This window comes from Tenebrio molitor, chromosome 4 (genome assembly GCF_963966145.1).
Source record: "Tenebrio molitor chromosome 4, icTenMoli1.1, whole genome shotgun sequence".
Classification (NCBI taxonomy): Eukaryota; Metazoa; Arthropoda; class Insecta; order Coleoptera; family Tenebrionidae; genus Tenebrio; species Tenebrio molitor.
Window position 1 is genome coordinate 5,615,665 of NC_091049.1, and position 11,436 is coordinate 5,627,100.

Sequence of the window (11,436 nt, forward strand, 5' to 3'; positions counted from 1 at the left end):
CCCCTTAAAGGTTCTAAATCGCTTAAAATCTTTAAAATTAGCTTGACGTTTCGTTTTAACAAGTGGACATTTATCAAAATTCGTTCACACAGGAGAAAATTCTCAATTCTGACAGTGTCGAATAAAAAAAACATTTACTTAATGACACCTTGTACGGTGCTGCGTGAGTATGTATGTAATTAATTTATCCAATTAAAAATTACGAACGTAATTTCCATGTATTGTAAATCTTGTGATAATCTGCAGGGTTATTATAAATGATTGTAGTACAAGTAGGCGTAAAAACTGAATGTAAAACTTATGGATGCCGCTCCATATAAAAAACATCAAAATGATGTGAATAAGTGAGTACACACCGTTCACACACAGGAGTTAAATTGGGTGCAAAACAACTCAATATTTTTAGAATTGGTTGCAAAACAATTCAATATTTTTGGATTCAATCGTTAATTTAAAAAAATAAATAAAACACCCATCACCGCACTTTTCATAAAAAATGACAATGACAGCGACAAACATTGACAGTTCACATGAAAGCGGCAAAAATTTCATAACATGGGCATGGCCTGCTTCGACTACAATCATTTATAATAACCCTGTATAATATTTTGAACATAACGGGTGTTTTTTTTTTAATTTGGCGTCGAAGTTGCCTTTGAAGAGTCGAGTGAACGCACCGCCGGATTACAACCTTGATCACCTGTTTAAATGTAACCTCACTTTTTGCGTTGTTTATGTTTTTAATCTGCAATTTGAAAAGTCAGTGTTTTTAAGACGAGTGATTCATTCACAATCGACTCTTCAACGCCAACTTCGACGGCAAATTAAAAAAAAAAAAACACTTGAAAGGATTCTGAATTATACAATTTGAGATACATTTTTAAAAAATTCTTCCCTGAGTGGACAGCAAAAACCAGTCCCATTATAAATACATTTAATATCTCGGTTAGAATATGCTATCTCTTCTTAGTTATTAGAAAATATGATCGACAATCTACTTCTTTTCAATCGAACCACTGTGTATATTCGATATGTAGGTAATTAAATAAAAATAGGACACTATTTTTTTTTTCATCTAGAATGCAATCACGTTCGAAATTTGTTTCGGATCAAGTTAGTTTCGTATTTAAAAAAATTACTAATTGAAGTTGGCAGCAGCTGAGTTGAAAAATAATTAGAGGAAAATAGTGACTGTTCTTTTGAACCACCCAGTATAATAAATCATTTTAAATTATTATGCATAAACACGTAATAACTGCTGGATTAAATAATCCATTATTTATTACCTGATATCAATTAGAATGTGATAAATTATAAGGCATGGTTAAATATGAGGGTACTTAACCATATATTTATACGGAGTGATGTAAAAATATAATTCAATTTTTCACTTTTGTTTTTTTTATTTGAACACCTACTGCAATCTAATTTGTACAAATAATCCTATGAGAAAATTATTCATATTTCGAAAAAGAAGAATCACGAAAGTCTTTCTTGTTTTAATTGCATCGCTAATGCTTCTGATGAATATTAATTAATTTAATGGAAACAGTTTCAAAAAAGAAAACATACCGAGTGGATCACAAAATCGATTCCAACCCGATCGATTCCAATTCCATTTGTAACGTTAACGGTATCCCTGACATCCATATCTTATTTCCAATTTACACTAGATAAAAAAAATAATCGAGTAACTGTAGACGGTCCTGACAAAATTTCATTTGTCTCAAAATACAGTACAGATTTGAAATAAAATATGTACATCGGGTGTTTATTTAAGTTTCCGGTCAAAGTTGGCGTTGAAGAGTCGATTGTGAACACACCACTTGTGTCAGAATGTAAGATTTAAAAAGCTGATCCGTGATCCTTAATTCTTCAACGCCAACTTTGACCGGAAATTTAAATGAACATCCGATAGATACTTATTTGCCGTCTGAAACGTCGTAAATTTTGCGGGAATTCAGCAACATGTCAGGCACTTTAATGACGGAATTCAAACAGTGTGTCCAACGTTAAAAAAATAAATCATGGCCTCCCATTATGTCAAAACAAGGTGCACGGGGTTTACTTTCGAAAATGACGAAAACGCATTTTCTCTTGTAAAACATCAGAATTTGTTTTGTTGAAAACAATTTCGATATCTTCAGGACGTGGCCAACAAAAGAAGATCGAACGATATGACAAGTCGCATCAAGACGGTAAGAGCGAAAGCGCGTTCTTGTTTTCGCAAAAAAACAACAAATCAAACCGAGGACGAGCGAACGCGAAAAACGAGAGTGCATTTTAAATGCGAATCGACGTTACGTCAGAAGTGCCATCAAACCCTTTCGCGCGCCGGAAACTCGACTTTTTTCCCATTTTTTTTAACCGCGTCATTGTTATTATCTATTCTCTTTAATCTTCATCGTTTTAATTCCGCCTTAATACGTTTTAAATTGGATAGTAATAATGACGGTTCTTTATAAATGGAACGCGCTACGGTCATCATTAATAAAATTCCATATAAAACAACAGAGCTTACTGTTCGTCCGGCACGTCAACATTAACGCCGTTAATGAACACGAAAATAAAAACAACGAGTACAACAACAAAAAATAAAAACAAGAACGAGACGAGAGGAACGGACAAGGACGGGAAAAGGGGGCACAACAGAAACATTATGTCGCTCCGAGTGACTTATTAATGTCTCAATTCGTTGGGGGCATCCGAGGAATTTTTTCACCGGATCCCCCCACCGACGGTGACAAATCCTAAATCCCGGTGTTAATGCCCACATGATATAAAAGGTTGATTTAAATGGTGGCCGTTTAACGGCCGCTTTAACTGCCCCAGATTATTTTAATTACCTAATAAATATACGGGGTCATTAAAAATACATGTGTTGACCGTTCCTGCGGTGGACATCCATCCGCGCGGGACGTTAACCCGACACTAAATCATCCTGTTTATGGGACCGATTCGAAAAATCGCGCAAAAAATCGCTCTCCTTCCCGAGAGGAGGCCTTCACCCGCACAACCAGAATTTATAGCGAGGCACGCGCGGTATGCGCAGCGATCATTTCGCACCCGAAGTGCCAAAACATACAAAAACGTAAAAGACAACAAATGCGGTCCAGTTCGACATCAGATGGTACGAGAATTTGGAGTTGAGACCTAGAAATATCTTGTATGAAGAAAGAATCAAGCTACATATTTTAAAAAAGATAATAATAATAATTCTTTATTGACTAACAGAAAAAGAAAAAATAAGAAGAGTGTCGTTAAGAGCGCCGGCCGCGAAATTGGATTTCGCGGCCTGTTTTGGGTACGCGAAGTGCTCGTTTCGCGTACGGTTGCACAAAAATTAAATTTAGAACGATTTCTTTCATTATCTGACAATACTTAGATATTTAGTAATTGTGATTAGTGCTTTTCACTGATGTAATTAAAGTTTCCTGTCTAAAACAAGATCGGTTCCACAGAGAATCCCTGTTCTACACCAGTTCCCATTGTCCTCCCGTACCTCACCTTCCTTGGGCCCTCTCATTGTTCACCTCGTATCGATGTCTTCCGAAAAGTCCCAAACCGTGTAAATACCACCACAAAAAATAATCCGCATTTGGGCCCTTTTCAAAATAAGATATCATAAACACTCCTTTGTGTGGCGACCCTTTGTGTCGTCGACCACGAAACCACCCTCTCCGTGCTGTTCATTTTAATCTCGTTCCGAAGGTGAGAAACGTTACGCTAATCCCGGAACAATCGACAAGAATCGATGGAAAAAAAGGAACAAGACGGGTGGCTCGCCGGTCAACGTAAACACGACCCAGATGTGTCCCCACATGTTGCAGAAACACTGAATTAGCAATCGGACAAATTCCCTGGGCCCCCCGCCGTTCCGACCACCCCAATTCGACACCCCACAAATCTACGATTCCCTTTATCGCCCGACGTACAAATGTAATGTGATATAGTTTCGGTTTTTTTATGTTATCAAGCGGCGGCGGCGGCGATGGTATCGTTTGTGGGAGCGGGACACGTGTCGCGAATGTTCTTCCGACTTGTCGAGATGTTCCGGGGGCGAGTGCAGTGCACGCGTTCCTGCAAGATTTTTTTCTGCTGTTGCAAATTGCGAAAGTCGGAATGCGCCTGTAATAAAACAAACGATTACATTATTTTGGATTAGCTCCAGTTTTTTCAACTTTTTTAATTTGTACTTTTGGCGCGTAGGTGGCTTGAAATGAAGCTTTTTCCGTATTTCTAAACGATTTCATATCCCACAGGCTATATAATGAAAAGTAAACACCACGTCCAATTGTACAAAATACGATAATGTGAGTGAAAAAGAAAAGAAGCTAAAGTTTTGTTTTATATTTTGCATTTACATCTGTGCTGATATCTAAAATTGTTGATGCATATGTTTGCATGTTCCGGATAAACTCGAGAAAAACTGGACCGAATTCAAAAACTCTTTTGCTATGAGATAGTTTAGTTCTTCAGGAGTAACATAGACTGTTGTAGTATCATCATGCAGTAGCGAAGTAAAAGCAAAATTGATTTGCAATTAGTGCAAACAGAGCCGCTGCCAAAAGCTAGTTCTACGTAAAAATAAAACGAGGAAAAAACTAAGTTAGCTAAGATGTGAATTGAAAAAGATGGTAGAAGATAAGCAACAATGAAGAAGCAGATTACGCAAGAGAAAAACAGTTTTTTCGGAAAAGATGAAAAATAGTGTATAATAATTTTTTTCTTCAAACGTCAGTAAAATATGACATTATACTGCTAATGCTAAAGTGTCGTGGCATCTGACGAGTTGACGAGCGGCAGATAAAGTTATTATCTCCGCTGACGAGCGGCAGATAAAGCAAATTAGCTAAATCATTTAAAATTCCTAACTCGAATTTTAACAAATTCGTTTCTGAATCTGACATATTGAAAGCTGAAGTGAATAGACAATATCGCACGTTTCAAAACTTTGAAAAGGTTAACAAAGTTCTTGCAATTTGAAAAGTCGTTGGACATCATATTAGATTTTCTTTGTATTTTTAATCACCGCCCGCCGCTGTACCGCTTTCCCCGGACCAATTTACAATTGCGCCTTCCGGCGATTTTGCCTTCACCTTTTATGGAGCCACCCCAGCGCTTATGGAACTGTAAGCACGACAAAAGTGGTGGAAATTCATGATTCGATCAAATTCAAGCTAAGCAAGATGGAGCGCCAACTCATCGTCCTCGCCGCCCGGGAAAAGCGTCCGATTTTCCAATTAAAACTTTTTTCTAAATTCGTCTTTGTTGCCGGATCTGGATTTGACGAAAAGGGTCGATTTTTCGTCGCACCACCCTCACCCCATCCGATCGCCGCTTCGAGCCTTCAACCCCGACAAGTGCGTTACGTTGTTGGCCAAACAAAGCGCCAGCGTAAGGTTTCGCAAACAGTCGTCGCCTCTATTTAAATATTTAACGGGTTTCTCCAATTACCCCATTGTCGGCGTGTGTCTCCGGAGCCGGCTCCGGCCCGTTGCCGTGGTGTTGCCGTGACTGTTGACACGTGCGCGGATCCGGTTCGATCCGGTGCGATCGAAAAGAAAAAATTAACGAGGGGGTGGAAAGGGCGAGCGCGAGTGACGGAATTGACATTTTCTGAAATGTTATTCATGCGGCGGAGTCGACCGCCGCCTCCCCGGAGTTTCGTTTTCGTTTTTGGGTCGGGTTGATGTTCGTTGAGCTGTCATGCAAACACACATAGATTGGTTTTCGTGCCGCTTAATCGAAAAACGAAAGGCTTTGGTCACGTCAGACACACTTGCCCACGTTTCTGAGCTATCTGCGATCTCGTGTGTGCCATAATGCCCCCGGAACCACGTCAGGAACAAATGACTGATTCTCACATCGGTGGCGGTTTTTTCCTGCAGATTTTTGACAGGAGGCCACTCGACCCGACATGCACCGAATCCCGCTCGCATTTTACCGTGTGCGATGCTGACGACTGTTTGAATTTTTTGCAGACGCGACAGTTTGAAGTCACGTCCGAGCTTGGGTCGGAACGTCCGCCGAACAACGCACAACAATTGATATTAATTGGAAACATTGTTCTCTTCCGTTAAAGGCGATTTATGCTTTTGTACAATCTAATTGTAAAATAATACCAACGGTAATAATAATACCGTGTGATCGAAAATAAAAAAAAATCGAGATAGCCATGATTAATACACTTCAGTTGGCAACACGTAAAAATTTAATTCAAATGTCATTACAATGTCATTATTAATTATTATTGAGTATTAAAATTTGCTATTACAATATGTTCACTTTAGAGCAACACATTTTCATTGTCCAGTATTTCTTCAGCAATTGAGAAAGGCTATTCGATACCTCGAATTTTTGAGGAATTTCAACAAAAGTTTCCGGACTTTCAAGGCACTTAACCAACAATTTGCCCAGAAAGTCTACAAATGCGTAAACATATTTTTGGAAACAGGTAGTGTTCTGCGCAAAAAAGGCAGTAAGCGACCGACAAAAAGATCAGCTGAAAATATTGAAGAGGGTGAACAAAGAATTATTGCAGAGATTAACCCAAGAAACTAATCTATCATTTGGTACAGTTCTGCTTATCCTTAAAAAAGATTTGCACTTTTTTCTCTATCGTGTGTCTGTTGTGCATGAAATGACCCCTTGTCAATAAGAACCCCCACAACCCACAACAACCTCTCTGGATAATATTGATTAATCGATGATCATTGGATCTTGGATCGATTTATAAACAAGCGGCGTGCGCGTGCTCCGTGCTCACCGTTGACGTTAAATTAAGGTGCGGGAGTTTTAAATCTCATTGTTTCATTGCACTAGCTGAGGAAATTCTTTTACAATCGACTGGTCACACAAAATTCTTTATGAAAATCAAGATTTCAACATTCTTAAAATCACTAACCTAACTTTTAAGACTGACATTAGAATTTTGATCATTGTGGAAGTATGTAAAACGTTTATTTTCCTAAAGAACAAATTAAATTTCTGATATATAAAACAATTACCTTCACGTTCTGAAAAACTTTAAGTAAAGCTAGTATGTAATTTAATCATCTGGTAGAGGGTTCCTTTGAAATATGTATTATTATCGTCGCTTTGAACTAAATGGGTTCAAAAAAAGACAAGAACCAGCAAGGAAAGAAAGAATATTGTACAGGGTGTTTTTGTTATTTTAGTATACTTACAATAATTAATTAATTGAACGAAAAACTTTTAGCATAAAAATGTTTTGTTAATGACTTCTACCCATCGTCCCTAGTTACCGATTTTTTTAAACGTGTATTTCAAAAACACCCTGTATAATGTCAATTAGTAATATGTACTTCTTTACTACTAGAAACACCAGCAAACTTGATAGAAGTCAATTTTTTATCAATAAAGTAGAACGAGTTTAATTTTCTGATTAGTGATTAGTGTCCGTAACGTTCAATTGGACCCAAGTCTGGATTCTCGTTGCAATTTCTTCTTGCAATGCACTTGTTACTAGATTATTATCTTGCAGAGACACCTACGGCCAATGTTACAATTTCACACAAACACCATCTTCCTTTCAAAATGTTCTGAGTTTATCTCTAAAGCCGATTACTTTAACTTAATATTTTACATCTAAAGACCTCGTCTGTGAATTGTAGAGATTCATCTCATCAAGAGAAGAAAGCTTTCTTTTTTTTCCAACTAAATTAGTCTGAGACAGTTATCACTCGGACTTAAATCTGGACTTCTCAGTGGTCATTTCTTCTTCCGAGGCAGTTCTTTCTTAAAATTGGACATGTATCGTTTGCCACATTAATTAGATCATTACTTTGCAAAGATAATTCTGCATAATATGTTATAATATGTATCTCCTTTTTCTTTCCCTCAGAATATTCATTTCTTTTACTCGACATGACTAGAATAAAACGCAGAGATCTCGTCTATCACTTCATTTTAAAATTGTTTCTTTGTAATGAATGCACTGTATGGTAGAGTTTTATCCTCCTAAAATTAACAGTGTAATCTTCTAGATAGCCTTGTTGTTTACAATTCCTCTTTTTGCCAATTTCAGCAAGACAATAACAAAAAACATTCAGGTAATAGGAAGAATGGAGTGAGTATGATTGTTTGAAAGCTAGTAGATCATAAAAAATGTAAATGTCTGCTTCCATGATGATATACAGGGTGTCTCAAAATTCGCGAATTCCGAATTCAGAGCGTTGTAGGGGATCACTTCAGTAGTCCAAATATGGAAATAAAAAAAAATCGGGACTCCCCCCACAAAGATACATTGGTCTGAATGTGCACTCTTTGAAGTGCATTTTCTTCAAATACAGGCGGAAAAGTTCAGTGTTTATTATTATTTATGGTGTAGATGATTGTGGAACATAATAAAACAATTTTTTGATGAATAGCTTTACTTTGGAGTAAAAAAATCTTAAATTTTTGTGATTTTTCTTAAAAATGGAACGGCAACGTAGCTATAATAATATTTTGTCACTGTGGATATGAAGGCTGCTATGTATTGAACAAAATTAAAGTGCTTATATCTTCTGCAAGGAGAGCGAATTTTTTTTTCTAAGTATTTTTCGAGCTCTACTGGGTCTTTTTCTACCACGCTCTGAATTCGGAATTCGCGAATTTGGAGACACCTGTACTAGGTAAGTAGAAAAAATCTAAATATGAAAACTTCTTAAAAAATTAGTTCTTCTTGTTAGATAGAGATAGAAAGAAAAGGAGTCTAGAATGCGAAAGACGGCCAATAGTTGTAAATAATATTCGCAACATACTGCCAGAACTGCCTCCTCAAAGAAAAAATTGAGTATTTGGGTAAATGTGATAATCTGAATGTTAAAGAAAGAAAGTCCCATCTCAAACGATAATCGAGAAAAGACATCTTAATTTTGACCAATCAGAAATTGGTGAAATTGAAAACTTTATAACTCGGTTATGTGAGCTACAGGAAAATTTATGGAGTCCTCTTTTGCTATCGTCACATGCCTGTTTTCTATGGGGAGGCAGTTCAGGGACAGATTGTATGTATACAGGGTGAAATCGAAATACATCACAATATTAAAACCCTAGGATCTTCAGACCAATTGTGAAAATCACGTCCATTTAGTTTTGCGCTCTAGATCCGCATGAGAGCAAAAATGCCATGTAGAGTTTAAGCACAAAAATTAAGTACGCCACTGATATCACGTTAAGGCGAATAGTAGGATTAAAAGGTTGTCGGATGCAACGCAAAAAAGGTGCAAAAAGTTTTGTTACGCGGGTGCTAGTACCGCGTGCAGATTAGTTGCTTTTAGTGCGACCTTCGGTTATTGTTTGCTAAGAATTTTGCGTCTCAGTGTGTCTCGTTCGGGATGGAATTATGTTAAATTGGACTTTATGAATTTAAAATGTTTAATTTAACCACATTTTCGGTCTATTCACTTGCTGAAGATACTATGGTTTACATATTGTGATGCATTTCAGTTTCATCCTGTATACACTATTAACAATAGATCAGTTAGTTTCTTTGCGGCGAAGACTGAAAGTTCTGGAAAATCTCCAAATTGGGAGTGATTTTCGGATTATCAACGGTTACATACGAGCATTGCGACGTGGGCGACAGCTCCGTTTTGTTGAAGCCCTTCCGAGACTCATCCCTGTGGAATAATTTCGGACCAGTTACGTCGTAGAGGGCTTCGAAAGCTCTCCGAAGCCCCGACAAGCATTAAATTCGTGATTAAAGACACCTCGGCTAGCTCCGCAAACGAGATTCCTCGGCGAGATCTCACGCTCGCTCTCGTCTAACGGAAAGCTCCCGAAGCTCGACTCGGTCCTCGAACGTCGAATTTTTTCGTGATTTTTTTCGTATCCAAGATGGCGACGGCCGCATTCCGAACGAAATTGACAAGCTCGTCGTGAATTAACAACGGCCCCGATCGCCCCGAGCCACCTTCGATATTGCGACATTAGCGGCCGTAACTATGATTTATGGCAGGTGGTAGGGACGCGTCCGGATGAAATATGTTCGGTAGTTGGCGCAGAGCGCGTCCGGGCCGACCTCTGATCCCTGAAACCGGCGGCTCCGGGTTTTTTCCGCGGTCCCTCCGTCGGGGGCGGCCTTTTGTTCCCGAGTCCAGGTCGAACCGGGGCCGGATTCGGCGAGGCGGCTTTTGGTCGCAGTGGGCGATTGGCGACGCTCCGTTGTTCCGTAGATAGTCGGATGTTCCACGGCCACCTTGCATGCGGCGATCGTCTGTGTATGACTGTTCGTTTTCCATTGTTCGTGCACATCAAGTGCCCCGTGTTCCTCACCGAGAGGTGACGAAGCACTTGTACCGAAACGTAATTAATCGTGCTGTTTGGGAGCCTGATATTTTGACCGTGAAAAATAATAAAAGGGACCTTTTGTGCCGACGGTGATGAGGCGGCGGCGATAATGACCGAAATTATTGGACGGAAAAGCCGAAGCAACAGATAACGGCCGAAAAGTTCGAACGGGGATCGATCTGGTTGGCCTAGGATCTCGATGCACGCAGGCCCACTTGATTCACCTCATTGTTGTTTCTTTCACGAATACATTCTCGCTACAGCATTGTGAAGTTTTCAAAATGTTTCGCTTGTTTTTTTCACTCTTCGGGTTTCGCCGGAAATAACTCCAACTTGTGGTTTTTAGCTGATTGTTTGGTATCCTTTTATTCTCATATGTTAAATTTGATCAGAAATTCAAAAGAATTAAACATTTGTTAAAAACATATTTTGTTCTTTATTCCTTTGATAAATAATTGTAATTGTCTTTTTTGTTACTTATTGCATACTTACCTATTATTTTGAAAACAAAAATTTTTCAAAATTTTAAAACCATTGTGTACTTTTATAGAAAGGCAGATGTTGCGGTCACCTGTTTTGTAAAATAAGAAAGTTACGGTTATTTTCAGTTAGACCCAATTTCACACCATTCAGTAATTAATTGTTGTAGGTAATATCGTCAAAGTCTGATGCACACACCCTGTATATTTCTTACAAAATAAAGAGATAACAATTCGATTTTTGACAAGGCGAAAATTAATGATCGATTTTTTTTTCTGTACAAAAATGTAATTAAAAAAAGAAGTGTAACTTTTTGTGGTTACTTTATGTAGATATAAAAAATATTCATTATTTCAGTATTTTTAGTTACTTCTGTAGTTTATCTTTTGACAAATACCTAATTAAGAAATTTTTGAAACATTTGGAGCAACACCACTCATCACTGATGTTAATGCATTTGGAATACATACTTTTTTTGTACTCACTCAATTGGTATTTCCCGGTTATCCTCGGAGTGCGGGATGTTCGATTTCCCGCACGCGGTGTTTTTTACTTTGCAGAAACTAGGAAAAATTGCATTGTAAGGTTGGTATTTAATAAATAGACAGGCGGAAACGTCAATTCGCTTTAAACAAAATGGACGTTTCGTCACATTTG